General features: G+C 44.0%; 1 pseudogene; it reads left to right on the forward strand.

Moving 5' to 3' along the window:
* The first annotated feature begins 2,304 nt into the window (after positions 1–2,304).
* LOC129515123 (T-cell surface glycoprotein CD1a-like) lies at positions 2,305–7,351 on the forward strand (annotated as a pseudogene).
* The last annotated feature ends 991 nt before the right edge of the window (positions 7,352–8,342 follow it).

An 8,342-nucleotide genomic window follows, 5' to 3' on the forward strand; every position in this document is an offset into this window, starting at 1 on the left:
CAGACACTTCACTGACTGAGCCACCCAGGCACCCATGATTGATCTTTTATAGGGACCAACAGCAGGCCTTCCCAAAATGGGCCGCATTGACATAAACGTTATTTTGAGTTAAAAGCAATAAAAACCCAGCATATTAAAGAAAAGTCTTGACCTCCCCTTCACTTGCATGCCAATATCAGGAAGGGAATTATTAACAAATATTCCTCTTTACCTAAGAAACTTATCTGCATAATAGAGCAGCTTTGTCTTCCAAACCTCTCCTCTCACCTTCTACTATTGGTCTTTCTCCCCTTTGTATCCTCAGGCCTCTATGACTCTCCTGAGCTCACAGAAGCTTCATGTTGACTTATTGTCTCTGGAATTCCATTTCTGTGTGGATTCTCTGTACATATGCAATTGAATTTAATTTTCTCCTGTTAATCTGTCTCATGTCAATCTGATTGTAGTCCAGCAGGAAGGACTGTGAAAGGCAAAGAGCAAGTTCTTTCTCCTTGACATCTTCATCCACTTGCCCCTTGACCAGTAGAGCAGCTCGTGGTACCCTGCTGGCTAGCCTGCTTGGGACAGAGAATGGGGCACCAGCTCTGTTCTGGTCCAATCTGATCCTCAGCCAGGTGCTTTGTTTTTCAGTTTTGGGATTGGGCCTCCTAAGGTTTCCTGAGTTTACCTCAGTAGAATGAACCTCTTAGTTTGGGACAGGGGGAGGGACAGTCCCTCCCTCACTGTCCCTCCCCCTCCAGCTGCACTGTGGTTACACCTGTGCCCTGAGGCAGTGGGGCTCCCTGTCCTTTCCACTTTTGGTTAAGTCTTCTTTCTGTTGGGAGATAGTGGTCTTCCTGCCCTTCTCAGAGAACACCTGCTCTCAGGCCTTAGACTTGTACCAGGAAAAAGCAGTTCCCAGACCAGCAGTTCCTGGTCTGTATCCTGGATACTAACCAGTCAAGAGTCCTTGGTGAGGTTGATAGAAAGAAGACTAGAGATACAGAGAATTTCAAGTCTGTCATTCTCAGGGCTCCTGGTACTCAGGCTAGCCTTCGGTCATTTGTTAACAATTTCAGCAGGTTTATTCTTTCTGACCTATAGAGCATCTTGCATCTGTCCCAAGCAAGCCAAGGATTGCATCCCCTATTTCTTTGGAGGTGACTGCCTTTCCCCAGATTTTGGGTTAACAAGTTGCCCTGATCCTTTGGCTCTTGTCAACAGACAGGATTTTTGATCATTCAGCTTTTCAAAATTTTGACAATGGGAGTGCACTCTTTCTATATTCCAATCAACTTTCCAAAAAATATTATCTGTCTAACATTAACCTGAGATTACTCCTGTTTACTTGCTAGCCAAGAAATAACAAGTCAAATAGCCAAACACATTTATCCAGGTGATGTAAAGCACAAACAAATATTGAAGTGTCATAAAACACTTAAGACCATCATGAAAAAGGAAGGTCAGCATGTCCAGCAGAGGTCAGCTCATGATAAAAGAAGCATGGAACATTAAACCAGGAAGAGTAAGAAAAGAATCTGGATACATGATTCTAGAACATTCTACTAACTTCAGTTGCCTCAAATTCTCATGGTATTTAATGATAAACAATAGAGGATTTACAGCTGGACTCTCTATCTAAATTTCATAGTTATTAGCATATGGCTTTATTCTCAAGAAAAAATGGGTAAGATTGTCATTTCATCAAGTAGAATTATAGCTAATACTTTGTGATGCTTAAAAATTTTTTGTGTTGAACATCCCCATAGTATTTAAGAGTAACTGGATCTCAGAACTGAATTAATTCAATCATTCATAAATAATTATTGAGCACCTACCACTTGCCAGGCCCTTTGTTATGTGGAGGTCATGAGGGGGGAGAAACACCTGAGGCCAACCAGCAAGTCAACATTATGAAGGGCAAACATGAGCAAGAGTCATCACTTTAGAAATATTGTTTCAAGCAAGCTTCTTTTTCTTAGAGTGTGCATGAGTATCTACAGGTATGTTTGTGTGGGATAGTGTAAATGTGCATATATATTGTGTGTGTGTGTATTTGTGTATTCATGTGCCTGTGTACAGTGGTGGAGTGGGTGCTACCATATACCCAGGGATGGGAGTGTCAGCCTGGTTCCTTCCTTAGCAACTTGGGCCCCAGGGCCCTGTGCTTTCCTGAAAGATGGGTACGAGGCTTAGGCTCTGGGGCAGCACGTGTCTCCTGAGACAACTATGGCTTCCCTGCTCCCCATATTTTGGTTTCCATCCCCGGCACCTTGTTCTCCATTTTCTCTTTCCCATTGTCCTCCTCTTCCAAAGTGAATCTATTCTTTTCCCACAGACTTCCAAGAGCCAATCTCCTTCCAAATCATCCTGACCTCATCCTTTTATAACCATTGCTGGATGCAAGATCTGGGCTCTTCTTGGCTTGGTGAAGTTCAGACTCATGTCTGGGATAGCAAGAATGGTGCTTCCATTTTCATGTGGCCTTGGTCCACTGGTCACTTCAGCAAGGAGCAGCTCACAGAGCTGGAAAGGATACTCCATACAAACTCCATGAGATTTCTTCAGATAATTCATGACAGTGTCAGTGATTGGCAGTTTGAATGTGAATTCACCACCCTCGAGGGTGGGATGGAAAAGGCAGGTCTGTGTGTGTCCTTGGATCCTTCCTCCTCAAGGAAAGAGCCTCCACTGGCTTCTTAACCTCATGTGTCCCCATCATGAAGCTGAATCACACCACTATGGGCAGAGCGTGGACCCAGACCATGATTCCTGAAAAGCTTCACATCTTCTGCTCCGTCCCACTCCTCTCATTGACCACAGGCTGGGCTCTCCTGTCCCACTAGTTCTCCTATGACCACCCGTTTCCCTGGCCTCCAACCAGGCACCTCTGGTCCTCACTCTGTGACTGACTCCTTGACACTGCTTTTCTCCCCATTGTATCCCATCATCAATGTTTGTCTATGTGACCCTATGCCCCACTGCTCTACCTTCACCCTAGATTATTTCTAGCATAGCTCTCCCACTGAGCCTTTCCCTATTCTCTGTCCACACCCTTCATGCCCCTCTTTCAATATTCTTTCCTCAAGTATTCAACTCTTCCTTCACCTCCAGCAACCACCATTTTGTCTGAGTCTCCCCTCAAACCAAACTTTGCTCCATTCCCTCCAATTCCCTGAATTTCTCCCTCTGCTTCCACCATCCATGGCTTCTGCTCATCTCATTTCATCCCCTTCACCCTCCCTGTTCTGTAACACTGTCTTTCTTGCCCAGATCCCTTCCAAGTACAATGGCAGAAGCTGTGAGCTATATGTTGGGGAACCATCAGTAGGCTTTGCCCAGATTGTTCACCAAGGATCAGATTTCCTGAGCTTCTAGAGCATGTCATGATGGCCATCTCCAAATGGAGGAAGTAGGGCTCAACAGATCTGCAAACAACTGACTCAGTTCTATATCATCCACAAATTAGTACACACACTCCTCTATGACACTTGCCCCGGGTTCCTGCTGAGTCTCTATGAAGCAGGGAAGGTGAATCTCCAGCTACAAGGTCAGTCCTGCTCCCTCCCTCCAAGTATTCTGCATTCTACACTCAGAAATCTGCACCATGCCCTCAAATTCAGGGTAAGAAAGAGCCATGAGAAAGAGAGGATGATGGTGACAGTTCTAGAGGTGGAAAGGTGTGTCTATCCAAAGTGATGGACATAAAAGCCATTCAAATTGGCAAAGAAGAAGTCAAACTCTCTTCTTCTCAGATGACATGATACTGTACATAGAAAACTCAAAAGACTCCACCCCAAGATTGCTAGAACTCATACAGCAATTTGGCAGTGTGGCAGGATACAAAATCAATGCCCAGAAATCAGTGGCATATCTATACAATAACAATAAGACTGAAGAAAGAGAAATGAAGGAGTCAGTCCCACTTACAATTGCACCCAAAAGCATAAGATACCCAGGAATAAACCTAACCAAAGAGGTAATGGATCTATACCCTAAAAACTACAGAACAACTTCTGAAAGAAATTGAGGAAGACACAAAGAGATGGAAAAATATTCCATGCTCATGGATTGGCAGAATTAATATTGTGAAAATGTCAATGTTACCCAGGGCAATGTACACGTTTAATGCAATCCCTATCAAAATACCATGGACTTTCTTCAGAGAGTTGGAACAAATTATTTTAAGATTTGTGTGGAATCAGAAAAGACCCCGAATAGCCAGGGGAATATTGAAAAAGAAAACCATATCTGGGGGCATCACAATGCCCGATTTCAGGTTGTACTACAAAGCTGTGGTCATCAAGACAGTGTGGTACTGGCACAAAAACAGACACATAGATCAATGGAACAGAATAGAGAACCCAGAAGTGGACCCTGAACTTTATGGTCAACTAATATTCAATAAAGGAGGAAAGACGATCCACTGGAAGAAAGACAGTCTCTTCAATAAATGGTGCTGGGAAAATTGGACATCCACATGCAGAAGAATGAAACTAGACCACTCTCTTGCACCATACACAAAGATGAACTCAAAATGGATGAAAGATCTAAATGTGAGACAAGATTCCATCAAAATCCTAGAGAAGAACACAGGCAACACCCTTTTTGAATTCGGCCACACTAACTTCTTGCAAGATACATCCATGAAGGCAAGAGAAACAAAAGCATAAATGAACTATTGGGACTTCATCAAGATAAGAAGCTTCTGCACAGCAAAATATACCGTCAACAAAACTCAAAGACAACCTACAGAATGGGAGAAGATATTTGCAAATGATGTATCAGATAAAGGGCTAGTTTCCAAGATCTATAAAGAACCTATTAAACTGAAGAGCAGAGAAACAAACAATCCAATCATAAAATGGGCAAAAGACATGAACAGAAATCTCACAGAGGAAGACATAGACATGGCCAACACACACATGAGAAAATGCTCTGCATGACTTGCCATCAGGGAAATACAGATCAAAACCACAATGAGATACCACCGCACACCAGTGAGAATGGGGAAAATTAACAAGACAGGAAACAACAAATGTTGGAGAGGATGTGGAGAAAGGGGAGCCCTCCTGCACTGTTGCTGGGAATGTGAACTGGTGCAGCCACTCTGGAAAACTGTGTGGTGGTTCCTCAAAGAGTTAAAAATAGACCTGCCCTACGACCCAGCAATTGCACTGCTGGGGATTTACCCCAAAGATACAGATGCAGTGAAACGCCGGGACACCTGCACCCCGATGTTCACAGCAGCAATGTCCACAATAGCCCAACTGTGGAAGGAGCCTCGGTGTCCATTGAAAGATGAATGGATAAAGAAGCTGTGGTCTATGGATACAATGGGATATTCCTCAGCCATTAGAAATGACAAATACCCACCATTTGCTTCAATGTGGATGGAACTGAAGGGTATTATGCTGAGTGAAGTAAGTCAATCGGAGGAGGACAAACATTATATGGTCTCATTCACTTGGGGAATATAAAAAATAGTGAAAGTGAATAAAGGGTAAAGGAGAAAAAATGAGTGGGAAATAACAGAAAGGGAGACAGAACATGAGAGACTCCTAACTCTGGGAAACGAACTAGGGTGGTGGAAGGGGATGTGGGGGGGGGGTGACTGGGTGGCGGGCACTGAGCGGGGCACTTGATTGGATGAGCACTGGGTGTTGTGCTATTCTATATGTTGGCAAATTGAACACCAATAAAAATAATAATAATAAAGACATTAAAGCAAAAAAGTCCCATCTCTGAGGAGGGATGGTAGAAGTGAAAGGAGGATGGGTGGTTGTTCAGGGAGAGGGTGATGGGGCGGAGAGGTCCTGGGACCAGCTCAACCCAGGGTGGACGGGAAATGACACCCTCTGTGCCCAACCCCACAGAGCAGCCCCCTCCGTGGGCTTGGTCTTCCTGGTGGTGATCGTGCCCCTGGTGCTCCTGGCAGGCCTGGCGTGGTGGCTCTGGAAGTGCTGGTGAGTCTCTGGAACCCCTTTTCTGCGCTTTCCCACATGTCTCCCCACCTTTCAGTGTGTCCTCAGCCCTCCTGCGGCCCGTGCCTTTCCCCCTGCAGCCTCCCCTCCACCTGCTGCAGAGGGCCTCCTCCTTGTTCCTCCCAGGAAAACACACTGGAGACCTCAGTGCACGGACTTCCTTTTGGAGAGAGAGATCTCAGCAACCCAGGCCCCAGGATTTACCTAAACCCAGCTCAGTGGTCATGTCCTGGTAACTCTGCATGTAAATTTCTTTCAATTCCGCTTATTGACCAGTTCTCAATGTAAGCTCAGTGTGATTTAGCGTGGTTTGTTGTTCTAACATGGTTCTGGAACTTAAATCTCAAAATGTAACTCAATGTAAAATGAAGTCCCAGCAACCTCCATGAGTCACAGGCATCAGATGTCACTTCCTCCAGTGAGCCCTCCCTGTTTCACAAGTTGAATCAGTTTACATTATAAGAATTTCCACCACCTTTTTTGAACTTTGGCAGTTCTATTCCTGCCCCTCAGCCCTTATTGCCCCTCATAGGTCTCTTTATCCCTCTAATTTTTATGATTTTGAAGCAAAGTCTATGTCTTTTTATTATTTGTATCCTTAGCAAGGAGTCTCACTTGTGGGGATCCCTGGGTGGCTCAGCGACCTGCCTTCAGCCCAGGGTGTGATCCTGGAGTCCCAGGATCGAGTTCCACATCAGTCTTCCTGCAGGGAGCCTGCTTCTCCTGTCTGTGTCTCTGTCTGTGTCTCTGTCTCTCTCTCTCTCTCTGTGTGTCTCTCATGAATAAATAAATAAAATCTTAAAAAAAATGAAGGAATCTCACCTGCATGAAACATGTCCTTAATAAAAATCTGTGTTGAGGTGTGCCTGGTTGACTCAACTGATTAAGCATCTGACTTCAGCTCAGATTATGATCTTAAGAACCTGGGATCAAGGGCTGTGCCAGGCTCTGTGCTCAGTGAGGAATCTGCTGGATATTCTCTCTCCCTCTCTCTGTCTCTGTCTCTCTCTTTCTGTGCCCCTCATTTGCTTGTGCTTTATCTTTCTCTCAAATAAACTAATAAAATCTTGCAACTCCCCCTCATGTTGAATTCATGTTAATGAAATTCATAGGTTTTCTTTTGCTTTTGCTTCCTGACATGTTTGTAGTAGTGGAAATATTTGGTGATGTTCATGTTATAGATGTTCTCATGTGGCCAAGGTCTTCATGCTTTCCCTGTTCTGGTTGACATCTCCAGGTCTTTTAGTAGAAACAAGCTTTTCTGTGAAGGTTTCTGTTCTACAGGTTTCTGTAACTACAGACACCTACTGGACTGGACCTGTTGCTCCAAGTATCCTGAATTAAAGGAGGAATGCAGGATGCTTGCTATTTGTATGGCTCAGAGATAGCAGCAGAGCTGTCACCCTGGGGATTGCTGGCAATATAGGATTGTGGCCTCAGCTGAGACTCACTCATTGCAGATGAAAGGACTCAAAGTAAAGTGGCTTAGTCACCATAGGAGGGCACATACAGCTCACATTTCAGACACACTTGAAGTGCCAGATTCTGAAAAAGAGGGACCACTGAACTGGAGGTCACTACAGAACCTCCTCTTCAGTAGGGCACTGCTTTAAAAAACAAAAATTTATTCATGAGTAACATACAGAGAGAGGCAGAGACACAGGCAGAGGGAGAATCAGGCTCCCTGCGGAGAGTCCAATGTGGGACTCAATCCCAGGACCCTGGGATCATGACCTGAGTCAAAGGCAGATGCTCAACCACTGAGTCACCCAGGCATCCAGAGGTCACTACTTTCAATAGCAAGAGACATAGCTAACTTTCCTGACACATAGAAACAGAGTTGGACAAAATGAGGAGACAGAGGAATATGTCCTAAATGAAAGAACAGGTCAAATTCACAACAAGAGAGCTAAGTAAAAAGGAGAAAAGTAATACACCTGATAAAAAAATTTAAAGTAATGGTCATAAAGATACTTGCTAGACCTTAGAAAAGAGGAAATGACCTAAGCGAGATCTTCAGCCAAGAGATGGAGAGCATAAAAAGTATCCAATCAGTCCTGAAGAACTCAATAAGTGAAATTAAAAATACATGGATGAAAACAAGGAATAGAGGAACCAGAACAGATCTGTGATCTGAAAAACAGGGTATAAAAAGCAATTAAGTTGAAGAAGGGAGAGGGGAAAAACAAAGTAAAAATAGGCCTAGGAAACTCAGCAACCCGATCAACCATAAAAATATTTGCATTATAGATCACAGAGGGAGAAGAGAGAGAAAGGGGTCAAATAATTATTTGAGAAAATAATAGCTGAAAACTTCACAAAACTGATGAAGGAAACAGAAATCAAGAGTTTAGAGGTATAAAGAGCCTCCAGTAAAAT

Source organism: Nyctereutes procyonoides, unplaced genomic scaffold (genome assembly GCF_905146905.1).
Source record: "Nyctereutes procyonoides isolate TBG_1078 unplaced genomic scaffold, NYPRO_anot_genome, whole genome shotgun sequence".
Classification (NCBI taxonomy): domain Eukaryota; kingdom Metazoa; phylum Chordata; class Mammalia; order Carnivora; family Canidae; genus Nyctereutes; species Nyctereutes procyonoides.